The following is a 21,804-nucleotide window of genomic DNA, read 5'->3' on the forward strand; positions in this document are numbered from 1 at the left end:
TGAGCGGGGGTGTGGGGGGCAACAGGAGAGAGACACGGGCAGGAGCGCGGAGTGGGGGGTACAGGAGACAGACACGGGGCATGGGTGGGGGGTGGGGGGAACAGGAGACAGACACAGGGCATGAGCGGGGAAGTGGGGGGCAACAGGAGAGAGACATGGGGCATGAGCGGGGGGTGGGGGGGTACAGGAGTCAGACACGGGGCATGAGCAGGGGGTGGGGGGCAACAGGAGAGAGACACGGGGCATGAGCAGCGGGTGGGGAGGAACATGAGGGAGACACGGGGTATGAGCAGGGGGTGGGGAGGAACACGAGGGAGACACAGGGCATGAGCGGGGGGGTACAGGGCACATACGGGACATGAGCGGGGGTGGGGAGGAAAGGAGAGAGACAAGGGGCATGAGCGGGGGGTGGGGGAACACGAGGGAGACACGGAGCATGAGCGGTGGGTAACACTGGGCATGAGCGGGGGGTGGGGGAACACGAGGGAGACACGGAGCATGAGCGGTGGGTAACACGGGGCATGAGCGGGGGGTGGGGGGAACACGAGGGAGACACGGGGCATGAGTGGGGGGCGTGGGGGGCAACAGGAGACAGACACGGGGCATGAGCGGGGGGTGTAGGGGCAACAGGAGAGAGACACGGGACATGAGTGGGTGGGGGGAACAGGAGACAGACACGGGGCATGAGTGGGGGGGCAACAGGAGACAGACACGGGGCATGAGCGGGGGGTGGGGGGAACAGGAGACAGACACGGGGCATGAGCGGGGGTGGGGAGAACAGAAGTCAGACACGGGGCATGAGCGGGGGAGTCGGGGGCAACAGGAAAGAGACACGGGGCATGAGCGTGGGGTGGTGGGGTACAGGGGACAGACACGGGGCATGAGCGGGGGGTGGGGGGCAACAGGAGAGAGACACGGGACATGAGTGGGTGGGGGGAACAGGAGACAGACACGGGGCATGAGTGGGGGGGGCAACAGGAGACAGACACGGGGCATGAGCGGGGGTGGGGGGGTACAGGAGACAGACACGGGGCATGAGCGGGGGGTGGGGGGAACAGGAGACAGACACGGGGCATGAGCGGGGGGTGGGGGGCAACAGGAGACAGACACAGGGCATGAGCGGGGGTGGGGGGCAACAGGAGACAGACACGGGGCATGAGCGGGGGGCAACAGGAGACAGACACGGGGCATGAGCGGGGGGTGGGGGGCAACAGGAGACAGACACGGGGCATGAGCAGGGGTGGGGGGCAACAGGAGAGAAACACGGGGCATGAGCAGGGGGTGGAGGGCAACAGGAGACATACACAGGGCATGAGCGGGGGTGGGAGGAACAGGAGACAGACACGGGGCATGAGCAGGGGGTGGGGAGAACAGGAGACAGACACGGGGCATGAGCGAGGGGGTGGGGGGCAACAGGAGACAGACACGGGGCATGAGCGGGGGTGTGGGGGGCAACAGGAGAGAGACACGGGCAGGAGCGCGGAGTGGGGGGTACAGGAGACAGACACGGGGCATGGGTGGGGGGTGGGGGGAACAGGAGACAGACACAGGGCATGAGCGGGGAAGTGGGGGGCAACAGGAGAGAGACATGGGGCATGAGCGGGGGGTGGGGGGGTACAGGAGTCAGACACGGGGCATGAGCAGGGGGTGGGGGGCAACAGGAGAGAGACACAGGGCATGAGCGGGGGGGTGGGGGGGTACAGGAGACAGACACGGGGCATGAGCGGGGGGTGGGGGGAAACAGGAGAGAGACATGGGACATGAGCGGGTGGGGGGAGCAGGAGACAGACACGGGGCATGAGCGGGGGGGCAACAGGAGACAGACATGGGGCATGAGCGGGGGTGGGTGGCAACAGGAGACAGACACGGGGCATGAGCAGGGGTGGGAGGCAACAGGAGAGAGACACGGGCATGAGTGGGGGGAGGGGGGCAACAGGAGACAGACACGGGGCATGAGCGGGGGGTGAGGGCAACAGGAGACAGACACAGGGCATGAGCAGGGGGCGGGGGGAACAGGAGACAGACACGGAGCATGAGCGGGGGGTGGGGAGAACAGGAGACAGACACGGGGCATGAGAGGGGAGTGGGGGCAACAGGAGAGAGACACGGGACATGAGCAGGGGGTGGGGGGCAACAGGAGAGAGACACGGGACATGAGCGGGTGGGGGGAACCGGAGACAGACACGGGGCATGAGCGGGGGGACGCAACAGGAGACAGACACAGGGCATGAGCGGCGGGCGGTGGGGGGTACAGGAGACAGACATGGGGCATGAGCGGGGGGTGGGGGGCAACAGGAGAGAGACACGGGGCATGAGCGGGGGTGGGGGGAACAGGAGACAGACACGGGGCATGAGCGGGGGGTGGGGGGAACAACAGAGACAGACACGGGGCATGAGCGGGGGGTGGAGGGCAACAGGAGACAGACACGGGGCATGAGCGGGGGGCAACAGAATACAGACACGGGGCATGAGCGGGGGGTGAGGGGCAACAGGAGACAGACACGGGGCATGAGCGGGGGGTGGGGGGCAACAGGAGACAGACACGGGGCATGAGCGGGGGGCAACAGGAGAGACACGGGGCATGAGCGGGGGTGGGGGGCAACAGGAGAGACACGGGACATGAGTGGGGGTGGGGGGAACAGGAGACAGACACGGGGCATGAGCGAGGGGTGGGGGAACAGGAGACAGACACGGGGCATGAGCGGGGGGTGGGGAGAACAGACACGGGGCATGAGCGAGGGGTGGGAGGAACAGGAAAAAGACACGGGGCATGAGCAGGGGGTGGGGAGAACAGGAGACAAACACGGGGCATGAGCGGGGGGTAGGGGGGCAACAAGAGAGAGACCCGGGGCATGAGCGTGTGGGGGGAACAGGAGACAGACACAGGGCATGAGCGGGAGGGGTGGGGGGCAACAGGAGATAGACACGGGGCATGAGCGGGGGGCAGGGGGGAACAGGACACAGACATGGGGCATGAGCGGGGTGTGGAGAGAACAGGAGACAGACATGGGGCATGAGCAGGGGGAACAGAAGACAGACATGGGGCATGAGCGGGGGGTGGGGGAAGGGGAGAGAGACACACGGGGCATGAGCGGGGGGTGGGGGGAGCGAGAGAGATACACGGGGCATGAGCGGGGGGTGGGGGGAGCGAGAGAGATACACGGGGCATGAGCGGGGGGTGGGGGGAGGGAGAGAGACACACGGGGCATGAGCGGGGGGTGGGCGGGAGGGAGAGAGACACACGGGGCATGAGTGGGGGGTGGGCGGGAGGGAGAGAGACACAGGGGGCATGTGCGGGGGGTGGGCGGGAGGGAGAGAGACACACGGGGCATGAGCGGGGATGGGCGGGAGGGTGATAGACATGGGGCAAGAGCGGGGGTGGGCGGGAGGGTGAAAGACACGGGCCAAGAGCGGGGGTGGATGGGAGGGTGAAAGACACAGGGCAAGAGCGGGGGTGGGTGGGAGGTGGAAAGACGCGGGACAAGAGCGGGGGTGGGCGGGAGGGGGAAAGAGACACGGGGCAAGAGCGGGGGTGGGCGCGAGGGGGAAAGAGACACGGGGCAAGAGCGGGGGTGGGCGGGAGGGGGAAAGAGACACGGGGCAAGAGCGGGGTGGGCGGGAGGGGGAAAGAGACACGGGGCAAGAGCGGGGGTGGGCGGAGGGGGAAAGAGACACGGGCCAAGATCGGGGGTGGGCGGGAGGGGGAAAGAGACACGGGGCAAGAGCGGGGGTGGGCGGGAGGGGGAAAGAGACACGGGGCAAGAGCAGGGGTGGGCGGGAGGGGGAAAGAGACATGGGGCAAGAGCGGGGGTGGGCGGGAGGGGGAAAGAGACACGGGGCAAGAGCGGGGGTGGGCGGGAGGGGGAAAGAGACACGGGGCAAGAGCGGGGTAGGGCGGGAGACAGAAAGACACACGGGGCAAGAGCGGGGGTGGGGGGGAGGGAGACAGACACACGGGGCAAGAGCAGGGGTGGGGGGTAGGGAGACAGACACACGAGGCATGAGCGGGGGGTGGGGGAAGGGGAGAGACACGCGGGGCATAAGCCGGGGGTGGGCGGGAGGGTGAGAGACACACGGGGCATGAGCGGGGGGTGGCCGGGAGGGGGAGAGACACACGGGGCATGGGTGGGGTGTGGGAGAGAGACACACGGGGCATGAGTGGGGGGTGGGGCGAAGGAGAGAGAGACACATGGGGCATGAGCGGGGGGTGGGCGGGAGGGGGAGAGACACACGGGGCATGAGCGGGGGTGGGGGGGAGGGGGAGAGACACACGGGACATGAGTGGGGGTGGGCGGCGGGTGGGGAGAGACACACGGACATGAGCGGGGGTGGGCGGGATGGGGAGAGACACACGGGGCATGAGCGGGGGGTGGGCGGCGGGTGGGGAGAGACACACGGACATGAGCGGGGGTGGGGAGAGACACACGGACATGAGCGGGGGTTGGGCGGCAGGTGGGGAGAGACACACGGACATGAGCGGGGGGTGGGCGGCAGGTGGGGAGAGACACACGGACATGAGCGGGGGGTGGGCGGCAGGTGGGGAGAGACACACGGACATGAGCGGGGGGTGGGCGGCGGGTGGGGAGAAACACACAGGCATGAGCAGCGGGTGGTAGAGACACACGGAGGTGGGAGAGACACACGGGGCAAGAGCGGGGGGTGGGCGGTTGGGAGAGACGAGCGGGGCACGAGCGGGGCATGAGCGGGGCATGAGCGGGGCATGAGCGGGGGGTGGGCGGGAGGGAGAAAGACACACGGACATGAGCGGGGGGTGGGCGGGAGGGAGAAAGACACACAGACATGAGCGGGGGGTGGGCGGGAGGGAGAAAGACACACGGACATGAACGGGGGGTGGGCTGGAGGGAGAAAAACACACGGACATGAGCCGGCGGTGGGCGGGAGGCAGACAGACACGGGCATGAGCGGGGGTGGGGGACTTACTGTGCAGGCGGGATACAAAGCCTTTCATGTGAGGAACAAAGATGGCGGGCGTCTCTGAAGCCAGACGCACTGCACGCTTTCACACATCCAATGAGAGAGCACGTCAGATGTCCGCGGACATCACGCAAGCTGCTTGCCCAATCACCGTCCTGTCCGCGGAGCGAACAGGGAAGTGTGTCCGCGAAGCGAACACAGATATCACTAATTTTTTTCACTTACATTTTTGTCATTTTTTTAAAAACTACTGGACGGATTTACACCAAATAAAGCAAAGCACGCTTTCGGGACCAAGCTGCCGCTCCTGCCGCTAATTTGGTGTAAATCCGTCCAGCGGTTTGGGCTGTAGGCGTGAGCAAAGTTTTTTTCCATTATGTCTATGGGGAAAAAAAGTTTTGGGACCCCCCCTATAACTTTGCCCCCCCTGGACGAATCCTCACCAAACTTTGCAAACGAATTCAGAGTGACCCAAATACTTTATTTGCAAAATTTGGTGAGGATCCGTCCACGCAGAGCGAAGTTATAAGCCACCCAAAAAGTGCTCTTCCTATGGAAACAGCAACTTAACCATAACTACATGGCCACTACCGTGGCCATGTAATATGTGACATTCTTGATTTCTTGCAATGCGGGGGGAAGCATGACTTGGAATTTGTATTTTGTCTTAACTATGCACTGATTTTATTGGCTTGGTTTTTGTTTCCTACTTTTAAAAAAGGATTTCAGGGCTGTGCTGTAGTCTCAATCTATTGTAATGTTTGTATATATACATCTACTGCTCTTCTTTTTATTAAATGTAATTGTAAAGGTTTCTTATGTAAACCATATACAATAAAAAAATTAATTTAAAAAAAATACTCAATCTTTTCTCTTATGGCCAAGACCAAGAACGAGGCCTCCACAGCAGTAAGATTCATATCTGCATACATTTAAGCAGATTAGTATGTCCCTCGAATACAGAATGACTATAATGCTTTCATCTCAGAAATGGTACACATTGCAGATTCTCATTAGGGTTGCCTCCCTTTGTTTACTGGGTCCATTAGGCTGTCCCAAGGAAACATGAAGCGCCCCTAGATTCCCTGGCCCAGTGCTGCCCCTTCCCCTCTGACACCGGCTGATATTCCTGTGGATACAGCTCAGCCTACACTGCCTGCTCCAGTGGAACGGCTGGCCACGTGGCCCCTGTCAGACCCTCCCTTTTTAAATTCTAAGGCACCCACTAAGAGGAATGATCAAATGGTGGAGAAGGAGCTCCCGCACATGCTTATGGCCTTTCAACAATGCATGTCAGGAACTATACAGACACTGGAACCAGAGGCGGTCGGAAAAGGGTCTATTGTCTGCGGTCCTGGCGGAAAACAGGGGCGCACTGGACTTCTTATGCAAGTGGATGAAATCACAGAGGCCCCATAGTTGTTGGGAACTCCTCATTCCACATTGGCAATCAACTGATGGCTGGATGATATATTCAGATCCCTAGAGGATGAGAAACTCTCTCTGGTGTGATATCCCTCCCCCTACCCCCCTGTGGCAGGAGGAAGTTGTAATGGGGCAGATTAATGCATAGGTACTACCCACTGCCCCATCTCAGATGAATATACAAGTACCGATTCCAATCTCTGCCCCTCGCCAGCATCGTCCAGGTGAGAAACGTTACCAACTGAGACAGCCCTACTGCCCCAAGAGCATAGGGGTGAAAGACGAAACCAATTAAAGCCACCAAGTTACTGTTATAAATAAGATATATGAATTGACTAGTAGACTGACAGATAGTGTTACTATAAATATAGAGATAGAAAGTAACTAGATGACTATATATATATATATATATATATATATATATATATATACACACAAAAGAAGTATAAATAGCAGAAGTGCATGCATTAGACACAAAGAACACATGCACTCCACGCGAGGAACATGTATAATAGGTAATATGTGCATTTAGACATGGAGAATACTAATATGCAAGCTTCCCTCCACTGCCTCCTCTTCTTACTCTCTCATTCCTGACTGTCTGACTGCTATCCAGGAGTGGTGCGCTGCTAACAATCTCTGCCTTAATGCCAGTAAGACTGAGATCCTTCTCATTGGCACCCCAGCTCACTTGTTCCCTCCTACTCTCTGGCCACTCCCCTCCATGGGTCCCCTCCATTCACCCTCTTCTGAGACTAAAAACCTTGGTGTCATCTTCAACTCCTGTCTCTCCTTCTCTCGTCAAATCGCTGACCTTGCCAAGATGCCCACTTTCAGCTGCACCTCCTCAGGGGCATTCTCCCCTTCCTCACCTTCCCCCAGAAACTCAATGCCCCCAGAACTCTGGTTGTCTCTAGGCTAGACTACTGTAACAGCCTCTTCCTCAATCTACCTGTTTCCTCCCTTCGCCCTCTACAACTCATCCAGAATAGGGCTGCAAGACTTATCCTTGGCCTCAAGCCCAGGGACCGCATCTCCCCAGCCCTAAAATCTCTCCACTGGCTCCCGGCGGCTGAGAGGATCACGTTCAAGACCCACTGCATCACTCACAAGGTTTTCTGGGGCCTGGGACCCCACTACATCCAACTCGCTCTACCTAAATAGCCCCCTGCTAGAACCCGTCGGCCTTCTAGCTCCAACTCTCTGCAGATCAGATGTTTCTCCAAGCAGAGAGTGGGGGGTAGATCTCTCTCTTCGGTAGGAGCCTCCCTCTGGAATGGCCTCTCTGTCCCTTCCAGTCTTGAGTCGGACCTCCTTAAGTTCCGGAAGCGCTCTCAAGAATCTCCTTTTCTTCCTTCCTTCTCCCCCTCCCCTGCTAATGCCCCCCTCTGCTGCATTGACAGACTGCACGTCCCTTCAGAGTCCTACAGGGCATCAGGCCCCCCTCGCCCAGTACACCTCAGCACCCCATTCTCCCTGACCCCACCCCCCAACCTGCACTTGCCCTTCCGGGCCCCCTTCCCCTGACTTGCCTGGTGGGGTGTGCATCCCTACCGAGCCTGGACCTCACACTTAGTCCTCACTCCCTGCATCCCCTGGCACTTGCCCACCTGGCCTCCTTTTAGCACTTGCCTAGCCCCAGAGGCCTCTTTCTTCCCCTCCACCTCCTCCCCTTGCCCTGCATGCCTCCACTCTGCCCGCTCTTCCCTCCCACCCTATCATTATCCTCTCCGCCCGACTGGCACTCCCCCCATTATTCGCCTCCCCATGCACTTCTTGTTACTGCACTTGCACAATCCCAATGACACAAGGCCTAGTAGAAGTGTTACTGTTGTTTTCTTCCCTATCCCCCTCACTTTTTGTCTTGTGGGGGGCAACAGGAGAGAGACACGGGGCATGAGCGGGGGGTGGGGGGAACAGGAGACAGACACAGGGCATGAGCGGGGGGTGGGGGGAACAAAAGAGACAGACACGGGGCATGAGCGGGGTGTGGGGGGCAACAGGAGAGAGACACAGGGCAGGAGTGGGGGGTGGGGGCAACAGGAGACAGACACGGGGCATGAGCGGGGGGTGAGGGCAACAGGAGACAGACACGGAGCATGAGCGGGGGGTGGGGAGAACAGTAGACAGACACGGGGCATGAGAGGGGGGTGGGGGGCAACAGGAGAGAGACACGGGACATGAGCGGGTGGGGGGAACCGGAGACAGACACGGGGCATGAGCGGGGGGGCGCAACAGGAGACAGACACGGGGCATGAGCGGCGGGCGGTGGGGGTACAGGAGACAGACATGGGGCATGAGCGGGGGGTGGGGGGCAACAGGAGAGAGACACGGGGCATGAGCAGCGGGTGGGGAGGAACATGAGGGAGACACGGGGTATGAGCAGGGGGTGGGGAGGAACACGAGGGAGACACAGGGCATGAGCGGGGGGGTACAGGGCACATACGGGACATGAGCGGGGGTGGGGAGGAAAGGAGACAGACAAGGGGCATGAGCGGGGGGTGGGGGAACACGAGGGAGACACGGAGCATGAGCGGTGGGTAACACGGGGCATGAGCGGGGGGTGGGGGGAACACGAGGGAGACACGGGGCATGAGTGGGGGGTGTGGGGGGCAACAGGAGACAGACACGGGGCATGAGCGGGGGGTGTGGGGGCAACAGGAGAGAGACACGGGACATGAGTGGGTGGGGGGAACAGGAGACAGACACGGGGCATGAGTGGGGGGGCAACAGGAGACAGACACGGGGCATGAGCGGGGGGTGGGGGGAACAGGAGACAGACACGGGGCATGAGCGGGGGTGGGGAGAACAGAAGTCAGACACGGGGCATGAGCGGGGGAGTCGGGGGCAACAGGAAAGAGACACGGGGCATGAGCGTGGGGTGGTGGGGTACAGGGGACAGACACGGGGCATGAGCGGGGGGTGGGGGGCAACAGGAGAGAGACACGGGACATGAGTGGGTGGGGGGAACAGGAGACAGACACGGGGCATGAGTGGGGGGGGCAACAGGAGACAGACACGGGGCATGAGAGGGGGTGGGGGGGTACAGGAGACAGACACGGGGCATGAGCGGGGGGTGGGGGGAACAGGAGACAGACACGGGGCATGAGCGGGGGGTGGGGGGCAACAGGAGACAGACACAGGGCATGAGCGGGGGGTGGGGGGCAACAGGAGACAGACACGGGGCATGAGCGGGGGGCAACAGGAGACAGACACGGGGCATGAGCGGGGGGTGGGGGGCAACAGGAGACAGACACGGGGCATGAGCAGGGGTGGGGGGCAACAGGAGAGAAACACGGGGCATGAGCAGGGGGTGGGGGCAACAGGAGACATACACAGGGCATGAGCGGGGGTGGGAGGAACAGGAGACAGACACGGGGCATGAGCAGGGGGTGGGGAGAACAGGAGACAGACACGGGGCATGAGCGAGGGGGTGGGGGGCAACAGGAGACAGACACGGGGCATGAGCGGGGGTGTGGGGGGCAACAGGAGAGAGACACGGGCAGGAGCGCGGAGTGGGGGGTACAGGAGACAGACACGGGGCATGGGTGGGGGGTGGGGGGAACAGGAGACAGACACAGGGCATGAGCGGGGAAGTGGGGGGCAACAGGAGAGAGACATGGGGCATGAGCGGGGGGTGGGGGGGTACAGGAGACAGACACGGGGCATGAGCAGGGGGTGGGGGCAACAGGAGAGAGACACAGGGCATGAGCGGGGGGTGGGGGGGTACAGGAGACAGACACGGGGCATGAGCGGGGGGTGGGGGGAAACAGGAGAGAGACATGGGACATGAGCGGGTGGGGGGAGCAGGAGACAGACACGGGGCATGAGCGGGGGGGCAACAGGAGACAGACATGGGGCATGAGCGGGAGTGTGGGGGGGTACAGGAGACAGACACGAGCCTGAGCGGGGGGTGGGTGGCAACAGGAGACAGACACGGGGCATGAGCAGGGGTGGGAGGCAACAGGAGAGAGACACGGGGCATGAGTGGGGGGAGGGGGGCAACAGGAGACAGACACGGGGCATGAGCGGGGGGTGAGGGCAACAGGAGACAGACACAGGGCATGAGCAGGGGGTGGGGGGAACAGAAGACAGACACGGAGCATGAGCGGGGGGTGGGGAGAACAGGAGACAGACACGGGGCATGAGAGGGGAGTGGGGGGCAACAGGAGAGAGACACGGGACATGAGCGGGGGGTGGGGGGCAACAGGAGAGAGACACGGGACATGAGCGGGTGGGGGGAACCGGAGACAGACACGGGGCATGAGCGGGGGGACGCAACAGGAGACAGACACAGGGCATGAGCGGCGGGCGGTGGGGGGTACAGGAGACAGACATGGGGCATGAGCGGGGGGTGGGGGGCAACAGGAGAGAGACACGGGGCATGAGCGGGGGTGGGGGGAACAGGAGACAGACACGGGGCATGAGCGGGGGGTGGGGGGAACAACAGAGACAGACACGGGGCATGAGCGGGGGGTGGAGGGCAACAGGAGACAGACACGGGGCATGAGCGGGGGGCAACAGAATACAGACACGGGGCATGAGCGGGGGGTGAGGGGCAACAGGAGACAGACACGGGGCATGAGCGGGGGGTGGGGGGCAACAGGAGACAGACACGGGGCATGAGCGGGGGGCAACAGGAGAGACACGGGGCATGAGCAGGGGTGGGGGGCAACAGGAGAGACACGGGACATGAGTGGGGGTGGGGGGAACAGGAGACAGACACGGGGCATGAGCGAGGGGTGGGGGAACAGGAGACAGACACGGGGCATGAGCGGGGGGTGGGGGGAACAACAGACACGGGCATGAGCGGGGGGTGGGGAGAACAGACACGGGGCATGAGCGAGGGGTGGGAGGAACAGGAAAAAGACACGGGGCATGAGCAGGGGGTGGGGAGAACAGGAGACAAACACGGGGCATGAGCGGGGGGGTGGGGGGCAACAAGAGAGAGACCCGGGGCATGAGCGTGTGGGGGGAACAGGAGACAGACACGGGGCATGAGCGGGAGGGGTGGGGGGCAACAGGAGATAGACACGGGGCATGAGCGGGGGGTGGGGGGAACAGGACACAGACATGGGGCATGAGCGGGGTGTGGAGAGAACAGGAGACAGACATGGGGCATGAGCAGGGGGAACAGAAGACAGACATGGGGCATGAGCGGGGGGTGGGGGAAGGGGAGAGAGACACACGGGGCATGAGCGGGGGGTGGGGGGAGCGAGAGAGATACACGGGGCATGAGCGGGGGGTGGGGGGAGCGAGAGAGATACACGGGGCATGAGCGGGGGGTGGGGGGAGGGAGAGAGACACACGGGGCATGAGCGGGGGGTGGGCGGGAGGGAGAGAGACACACGGGGCATGAGTGGGGGGTGGGCGGGAGGGAGAGAGACACACGGGGCATGTGCGGGGGTGGGCGGGAGGGAGAGAGACACACGGGGCATGAGCGGGGGTGGGCGGGAGGGTGATAGACATGGGGCAAGAGCGGGGGTGGGCGGGAGGGTGAAAGACACGGGCCAAGAGCGGGGGTGGATGGGAGGGTGAAAGACACAGGGCAAGAGCGGGGGTGGGTGGGAGGTGGAAAGACACGGGACAAGAGCGGGGGTGGGCGGGAGGGGGAAAGAGACACGGGGCAAGAGCGGGGGTGGGCGCGAGGGGGAAAGAGACACGGGGCAAGAGCGGGGGTGGGCGGGAGGGGGAAAGAGACACGGGGCAAGAGCGGGGTGGGCGGGAGGGGGAAAGAGACACGGGGCAAGAGCGGGGGTGGGCGGAGGGGGAAAGAGACACGGGCCAAGATCGGGGGTGGGCGGGAGGGGGAAAGAGACACGGGGCAAGAGCGGGGGTGGGCGGGAGGGGGAAAGAGACACGGGGCAAGAGCAGGGGTGGGCGGGAGGGGGAAAGAGACATGGGGCAAGAGCGGGGGTGGGCGGGAGGGGGAAAGAGACACGGGGCAAGAGCGGGGGTGGGCGGGAGGGGGAAAGAGACACGGGGCAAGAGCGGGGTAGGGCGGGAGACAGAAAGACACACGGGGCAAGAGCGGGGGTGGGGGGGAGGGAGACAGACACACGGGGCAAGAGCAGGGGTGGGGGGTAGGGAGACAGACACACGAGGCATGAGCGGGGGGTGGGGGAAGGGGAGAGACACGCGGGGCATAAGCGGGGGGTGGGCGGGAGGGTGAGAGACACACGGGGCATGGGTGGGGTGTGGGAGAGAGACACACGGGGCATGAGTGGGGGGTGGGGGGAAGGAGAGAGAGACACATGGGGCATGAGCGGGGGGTGGGCGGGAGGGGGAGAGACACACGGGGTATGAGCGGGGGTGGGGGGGAGGGGGAGAGACACACGGGACATGAGTGGGGGTGGGCGGCGGGTGGGGAGAGACACACGGGGCATGAGCGGGGGGTGGGCGGCGGGTGGGGAGAGACACACGGACATGAGCGGGGGTGGGGAGAGACACACGGACATGAGCGGGGGTTGGGCGGCAGGTGGGGAGAGACACACGGACATGAGCGGGGGGTGGGCGGCAGGTGGGGAGAGACACACGGACATGAGCGGGGGGTGGGCGGCAGGTGGGGAGAGACACACGGACATGAGCGGGGGGTGGGCGGCGGGTGGGGAGAAACACACAGGCATGAGCAGCGGGTGGTAGAGACACACGGAGGTGGGAGAGACACACGGGGCAAGAGCGGGGGGTGGGCGGTTGGGAGAGACGAGCGGGGCACGAGCGGGGCATGAGCGGGGCATGAGCGGGGGGTGGGCGGGAGGGAGAAAGACACACGGACATGAGCGGGGGGTGGGCGGGAGGGAGAAAGACACACGGACATGAGCGGGGGGTGGGCGGGAGGGAGAAAGACACACGGACATGAACGGGGGGTGGGCTGGAGGGAGAAAAACACACGGACATGAGCCGGCGGTGGGCGGGAGGCAGACAGACACGGGCATGAGCGGGGGTGGGGGACTTACTGTGCAGGCGGGATACAAAGCCTTTCATGTGAGGAACAAAGATGGCGGGCGTCTCTGAAGCCAGACGCACTGCACGCTTTCACACATCCAATGAGAGAGCACGTCAGATGTCCGCGGACATCACGCAAGCTGCTTGCCCAATCACCGTCCTGTCCGCGGAGCGAACAGGGAAGTGTGTCCGCGAAGCGAACACAGATATCACTAATTTTTTTCACTTACATTTTTGTCATTTTTTTAAAAACTACTGGACGGATTTACACCAAATAAAGCAAAGCACGCTTTCGGGACCAAGATGCCGCTCCTGCCGCTAATTTGGTGTAAATCCGTCCAGCGGTTTGGGCTGTAGGCGTGAGCAAAGTTTTTTCCCATTATGTCTATGGGGAAAAAAAGTTTTGGGACCCCCCTATAACTTTGCCCCCCCTGGACGAATCCTCACCAAACTTTGCAAACGAATTCAGAGTGACCCAAATACTTTATTTGCAAAATTTGGTGAGGATCCGTCCACGCAGAGCGAAGTTATAAGCCACCCAAAAAGTGCTCTTCCTATGGAAACAGCAACTTAACCATAACTACATGGCCACTACCGTGGCCATGTAATATGTGACATTCTTGATTTCTTGCAATGCCGGGGGAAGCATGACTTGGAATTTGTATTTTGTCTTAACTATGCACTGATTTTATTGGCTTGGTTTTTGTTTCCTACTTTTAAAAAAGGATTTCAGGGCTGTGCTGTAGTCTCAATCTATTGTAATGTTTGTATATATACATCTACTGCTCTTCTTTTTATTAAATGTAATTGTAAAGGTTTCTTATGTAAACCATATACAATAAAAAAATTAATTTAAAAAAAATACTCAATCTTTTCTCTTATGGCCAAGACCAAGAACGAGGCCTCCACAGCAGTAAGATTCATATCTGCATACATTTAAGCAGATTAGTATGTCCCTCAAATACAGAATGACTATAATGCTTTCATCTCAGAAATGGTACACATTGCAGATTCTCATTAGGGTTGCCTCCCTTTGTTTACTGGGTCCATTAGGCTGTCCCAAGGAAACATGAAGCGCCCCTAGATTCCCTGGCCCAGTGCTGCCCCTTCCCCTCTGACACCGGCTGATATTCCTGTGGATACAGCTCAGCCTACACTGCCTGCTCCAGTGGAACGGCTGGCCACGTGGCCCCTGTCAGACCCTCCCTTTTTAAATTCTAAGGCACCCACTAAGAGGAATGATCAAATGGTGGAGAAGGAGCTCCCGCACATGCTTATGGCCTTTCAACAATGCATGTCAGGAACTATACAGACACTGGAACCAGAGGCGGTCGGAAAAGGGTCTATTGTCTGCGGTCCTGGCGGAAAACAGGGGCGCACTGGACTTCTTATGCAAGTGGATGAAATCACAGAGGCCCCATAGTTGTTGGGAACTCCTCATTCCACATTGGCAATCAACTGATGGCTGGATGATATATTCAGATCCCTAGAGGATGAGAAACTCTCTCTGGTGTGATATCCCTCCCCCTACCCCCCTGTGGCAGGAGGAAGTTGTAATGGGGCAGATTAATGCATAGGTACTACCCACTGCCCCATCTCAGATGAATATACAAGTACCGATTCCAATCTCTGCCCCTCGCCAGCATCGTCCAGGTGAGAAACGTTACCAACTGAGACAGCCCTACTGCCCCAAGAGCATAGGGGTGAAAGACGAAACCAATTAAAGCCACCAAGTTACTGTTATAAATAAGATATATGAATTGACTAGTAGACTGACAGATAGTGTTACTATAAATATAGAGATAGAAAGTAACTAGATGACTATATATATATATATATATATATATATACACACAAAAGAAGTATAAATAGCAGAAGTGCATGCATTAGACACAAAGAACACATGCACTCCACGCGAGGAACATGTATAATAGGTAATATGTGCATTTAGACATGGAGAATACTAATATGCAAGCTTCCCTCCACTGCCTCCTCTTCTTACTCTCTCATTCCTGACTGTCTGACTGCTATCCAGGAGTGGTGCGCTGCTAACAATCTCTGCCTTAATGCCAGTAAGACTGAGATCCTTCTCATTGGCACCCCAGCTCACTTGTTCCCTCCTACTCTCTGGCCACTCCCCTCCATGGGTCCCCTCCATTCACCCTCTTCTGAGACTAAAAACCTTGGTGTCATCTTCAACTCCTGTCTCTCCTTCTCTCGTCAAATCGCTGACCTTGCCAAGATGCCCACTTTCAGCTGCACCTCCTCAGGGGCATTCTCCCCTTCCTCACCTTCCCCCAGAAACTCAATGCCCCCAGAACTCTGGTTGTCTCTAGGCTAGACTACTGTAACAGCCTCTTCCTCAATCTACCTGTTTCCTCCCTTCGCCCTCTACAACTCATCCAGAATAGGGCTGCAAGACTTATCCTTGGCCTCAAGCCCAGGGACCGCATCTCCCCAGCCCTAAAATCTCTCCACTGGCTCCCGGCGGCTGAGAGGATCACGTTCAAGACCCACTGCATCACTCACAAGGTTTTCTGGGGCCTGGGACCCCACTACATCCAACTCGCTCTACCTAAATAGCCCCCTGCTAGAACCCGTCGGCCTTCTAGCTCCAACTCTCTGCAGATCAGATGTTTCTCCAAGCAGAGAGTGGGGGGTAGATCTCTCTCTTCGGTAGGAGCCTCCCTCTGGAATGGCCTCTCTGTCCCTTCCAGTCTTGAGTCGGACCTCCTTAAGTTCCGGAAGCGCTCTCAAGAATCTCCTTTTCTTCCTTCCTTCTCCCCCTCCCCTGCTAATGCCCCCCTCTGCTGCATTGACAGACTGCACGTCCCTTCAGAGTCCTACAGGGCATCAGGCCCCCCTCGCCCAGTACACCTCAGCACCCCATTCTCCCTGACCCCACCCCCCAACCTGCACTTGCCCTTCCGGGCCCCCTTCCCCTGACTTGCCTGGTGGGGTGTGCATCCCTACCGAGCCTGGACCTCACACTTAGTCCTCACTCCCTGCATCCCCTGGCACTTGCCCACCTGGCCTCCTTTTAGCACTTGCCTAGCCCCAGAGGCCTCTTTCTTCCCCTCCACCTCCTCCCCTTGCCCTGCATGCCTCCACTCTGCCCGCTCTTCCCTCCCACCCTATCATTATCCTCTCCGCCCGACTGGCACTCCCCCCATTATTCGCCTCCCCATGCACTTCTTGTTACTGCACTTGCACAATCCCAATGACACAAGGCCTAGTAGAAGTGTTACTGTTGTTTTCTTCCCTATCCCCCTCACTTTTTGTCTTGTGGGGGGCAACAGGAGAGAGACACGGGGCATGAGCGGGGGGTGGGGGGAACAGGAGACAGACACAGGGCATGAGCGGGGGGTGGGGGGAACAAAAGAGACAGACACGGGGCATGAGCGGGGGGTGGGGGGCAACAGGAGAGAGACACAGGGCAGGAGTGGGGGGTGGGGGCAACAGGAGACAGACACGGGGCATGAGCGGGGGGTGAGGGCAACAGGAGACAGACACGGAGCATGAGCGGGGGGTGGGGAGAACAGGAGACAGACACGGGGCATGAGAGGGGGGTGGGGGGCAACAGGAGAGAGACACGGGACATGAGCGGGTGGGGGGAACCGGAGACAGACACGGGGCATGAGCGGGGGGGCGCAACAGGAGACAGACACGGGGCATGAGCGGCGGGCGGTGGGGGTACAGGAGACAGACATGGGGCATGAGCGGGGGGTGGGGGGCAACAGGAGAGAGACACGGGGCATGAGCAGCGGGTGGGGAGGAACATGAGGGAGACACGGGGTATGAGCAGGGGGTGGGGAGGAACACGAGGGAGACACAGGGCATGAGCGGGGGGGTACAGGGCACATACGGGACATGAGCGGGGGTGGGGAGGAAAGGAGAGAGACAAGGGGCATGAGCGGGGGGTGGGGGAACACGAGGGAGACACGGAGCATGAGCGGTGGGTAACACGGGGCATGAGCGGGGGGTGGGGGGAACACGAGGGAGACACGGGGCATGAGTGGGGGGTGTGGGGGGCAACAGGAGACAGACACGGGGCATGAGCGGGGGGTGTGGGGGCAACAGGAGAGAGACACGGGACATGAGTGGGTGGGGGGAACAGGAGACAGACACGGGGCATGAGTGGGGGGGCAACAGGAGACAGACACGGGGCATGAGCAGGGGGTGGGGGGAACAGGAGACAGACACGGGGCATGAGCGGGAGTGGGGAGAACAGAAGTCAGACACGGGGCATGAGCGGGGGAGTCGGGGGCAACAGGAAAGAGACACGGGGCATGAGCGTGGGGTGGTGGGGTACAGGGGACAGACACGGGGCATGAGCGGGGGGTGGGGGGCAACAGGAGAGAGACACGGGACATGAGTGGGTGGGGGGAACAGGAGACAGACACGGGGCATGAGTGGGGGGGCAACAGGAGACAGACACGGGGCATGAGAGGGGGTGGGGGGGTACAGGAGACAGACACGGGGCATGAGCGGGGGGTGGGGGGAACAGGAGACAGACACGGGGCATGAGCGGGGGGTGGGGGGCAACAGGAGACAGACACAGGGCATGAGCGGGGGGTGGGGGGCAACAGGAGACAGACACGGGGCATGAGCGGGGGGCAACAGGAGACAGACACGGGGCATGAGCGGGGGGTGGGGGGCAACAGGAGACAGACACGGGGCATGAGCAGGGGTGGGGGGCAACAGGAGAGAAACACGGGGCATGAGCAGGGGGTGGGGGGCAACAGGAGACATACACAGGGCATGAGCGGGGGTGGGAGGAACAGGAGACAGACACGGGGCATGAGCAGGGGGTGGGGAGAACAGGAGACAGACACGGGGCATGAGCGAGGGGGTGGGGGGCAACAGGAGACAGACACGGGGCATGAGCGGGGGTGTGGGGGGCAACAGGAGAGAGACACGGGCAGGAGCGCGGAGTGGGGGGTACAGGAGACAGACACGGGGCATGGGTGGGGGGTGGGGGGAACAGGAGACAGACACAGGGCATGAGCGGGGAAGTGGGGGGCAACAGGAGAGAGACATGGGGCATGAGCGGGGGGTGGGGGGGTACAGGAGACAGACACGGGGCATGAGCAGGGGGTGGGGGGCAACAGGAGAGAGACACAGGGCATGAGCGGGGGGTGGGGGGGTACAGGAGACAGACACGGGGCATGAGCGGGGGGTGGGGGGAAACAGGAGAGAGACATGGGACATGAGCGGGTGGGGGGAGCAGGAGACAGACACGGGGCATGAGCGGGGGGGCAACAGGAGACAGACATGGGGCATGAGCGGGAGTGTGGGGGGGTACAGGAGACAGACACGAGCCTGAGCGGGGGGTGGGTGGCAACAGGAGACAGACACGGGGCATGAGCAGGGGTGGGAGGCAACAGGAGAGAGACACGGGGCATGAGTGGGGGGAGGGGGGCAACAGGAGACAGACACGGGGCATGAGCGGGGGGTGAGGGCAACAGGAGACAGACACAGGGCATGAGCAGGGGGTGGGGGGGAACAGGAGACAGACACGGAGCATGAGCGGGGGGTGGGGAGAACAGGAGACAGACACGGGGCATGAGAGGGGAGTGGGGGGCAACAGGAGAGAGACACGGGACATGAGCGGGGGGTGGGGGGCAACAGGAGAGAGACACGGGACATGAGCGGGTGGGGGGAACCGGAGACAGACACGGGGCATGAGCGGGGGGACGCAACAGGAGACAGACACAGGGCATGAGCGGCAGGCGGTGGGGGGTACAGGAGACAGACATGGGGCATGAGCGGGGGGTGGGGGGCAACAGGAGAGAGACACGGGGCATGAGCGGGGGTGGGGGGAACAGGAGACAGACACGGGGCATGAGCGGGGGGTGGGGGGAACAACAGAGACAGACACGGGGCATGAGCGGGGGGTGGAGGGCAACAGGAGACAGACACGGGGCATGAGCGGGGGGCAACAGAATACAGACACGGGGCATGAGCGGGGGGTGAGGGGCAACAGGAGACAGACACGGGGCATGAGCGGGGGGTGGGGGGCAACAGGAGACAGACACGGGGCATGAGCGGGGGGCAACAGGAGAGACACGGGGCATGAGCAGGGGTGGGGGGCAACAGGAGAGACACGGGACATGAGTGGGGGTGGGGGGAACAGGAGACAGACACGGGGCATGAGCGAGGGGTGGGGGAACAGGAGACAGACACGGGGCATGAGCGGGGGGTGGGGGGAACAACAGACACGGGCATGAGCGGGGGGTGGGGAGAACAGACACGGGGCATGAGCGAGGGGTGGGAGGAACAGGAAAAAGACACGGGGCATGAGCAGGGGGTGGGGAGAACAGGAGACAAACACGGGGCATGAGCAGGGGGGTGGGGGGCAACAAGAGAGAGACCCGGGGCATGAGCGTGTGGGGGGAACAGGAGACAGACACGGGGCATGAGCGGGAGGGGTGGGGGGCAACAGGAGATAGACACGGGGCATGAGCGGGGGGTGGGGGGAACAGGACACAGACATGGGGCATGAGCGGGGTGTGGAGAGAACAGGAGACAGACATGGGGCATGAGCAGGGGGAACAGAAGACAGACATAGGGCATGAGCGGGGGGTGGGGGAAGGGGAGAGAGACACACGGGGCATGAGCGGGGGGTGGGGGGAGCGAGAGAGATACACGGGGCATGAGCGGGGGGTGGGGGGAGCGAGAGAGATACACAGGGCATGAGCGGGGGGTGGGGGAGGGAGAGAGACACACGGGGCATGAGCGGGGGGTGGGCGGGAGGGAGAGAGACACACGGGGCATGAGTGGGGGGTGGGCGGGAGGGAGAGAGACACACGGGGCATGTGCGGGGGGTGGGCGGGAGGGAGAGAGACACACGGGGCATGAGCGGGGGTGGGCGGGAGGGTGATAGACATGGGGCAAGAGCGGGGGTGGGCGGGAGGGTGAAAGACACGGGCCAAGAGCGGGGGTGGATGGGAGGGTGAAAGACACAGGGCAAGAGCGGGGGTGGGTGGGAGGTGGAAAGACACGGGACAAGAGCGGGGGTGGGCGGGAGGGGGAAAGAGACACGGGGCAAGAGCGGGGGTGGGCGCGAGGGGGAAAGAGACACGGGGCAAGAGCGGGGGTGGGCGGGAGGGGGAAAGAGACACGGGGCAAGAGCGGGGTGGGCGGGAGGGGGAAAGAGACACGGGGCAAGAGCGGGGGTGGGCGGAGGGGGAAAGAGACACGGGCCAAGATCGGGGGTGGGCGGGAGGGGGAAAGAGACACGGGGCAAGAGCGGGGGTGGGCGGGAGGGGGAAAGAGACACGGGGCAAGAGCAGGGGTGGGCGGGAGGGGGAAAGAGACATGGGGCAAGAGCGGGGGTGGGCGGGAGGGGGAAAGAGACACGGGGCAAGAGCGGGGGTGGGCGGGAGGGGGAAAGAGACACGGGGCAAGAGCGGGGTAGGGCGGGAGACAGAAAGACACACGGGGCAAGAGCGGGGGTGGGGGGGAGGGAGACAGACACACGGGGCAAGAGCAGGGGTGGGGGGTAGGGAGACAGACACACGAGGCATGAGCGGGGGGTGGGGGAAGGGGAGAGACACGCGGGGCATAAGCGGGGGGTGGGCGGGAGGGTGAGAGACACACGGGGCATGAGCGGGGGGTGGGCGGGAGGGGGAGAGACACACGGGGCATGGGTGGGGTGTGGGAGAGAGACACACGGGGCATGAGTGGGGGGTGGGGGGAAGGAGAGAGAGACACATGGGGCATGAGCGGGGGGTGGGCGGGAGGGGGAGAGACACACGGGGCATGAGCGGGGGTGGGGGGGAGGGGGAGAGACACACGGGACATGAGTGGGGGTGGGCGGCGGGTGGGGAGAGACACACGGACATGAGCGGGGGTGGGCGGGATGGGGAGAGACACACGGGGCATGAGCGGGGGGTGGGCGGCGGGTGGGGAGAGACACACGGACATGAGCGGGGGTGGGGAGAGACACACGGACATGAGCGGGGGTTGGGCGGCAGGTGGGGAGAGACACACGGACATGAGCGGGGGGTGGGCGGCAGGTGGGGAGAGACACACGGACATGAGCGGGGGGTGGGCGGCAGGTGGGGAGAGACACACGGACATGAGCGGGGGGTGGGCGGCGGGTGGGGAGAAACACACAGGCATGAGCAGCGGGTGGTAGAGACACACGGAGGTGGGAGAGACACACGGGGCAAGAGCGGGGGGTGGGCGGTTGGGAGAGACGAGCGGGGCACGAGCGGGGCATGAGCGGGGGGTGGGCGGGAGGGAGAAAGACACACGGACATGAGCGGGGGGTGGGCGGGAGGGAGAAAGACACACGGACATGAGCGGGGGGTGGGCGGGAGGGAGAAAGACACACGGACATGAACGGGGGGTGGGCTGGAGGGAGAAAAACACACGGACATGAGCCGGCGGTGGGCGGGAGGCAGACAGACACGGGCATGAGCGGGGGTGGGGGACTTACTGTGCAGGCGGGATACAAAGCCTTTCATGTGAGGAACAAAGATGGCGGGCGTC

At 62.2% G+C, this 21,804-nt stretch overlaps 1 protein-coding gene across 1 annotated transcript in view; it reads left to right on the forward strand.

Moving 5' to 3' along the window:
* LOC138527133 (coiled-coil domain-containing protein 170-like) overlaps positions 1 to 21,804 on the forward strand; it is a 482,640-nt gene that overhangs the window by 350,328 nt on the left and 110,508 nt on the right. The window lies entirely within an intron of this gene.

Source organism: Ambystoma mexicanum, chromosome 14 (assembly GCF_040938575.1).
Source record: "Ambystoma mexicanum isolate Mex_15411 chromosome 14, UKY_AmexF1_1, whole genome shotgun sequence".
NCBI lineage: Eukaryota > Metazoa > Chordata > Amphibia > Caudata > Ambystomatidae > Ambystoma > Ambystoma mexicanum.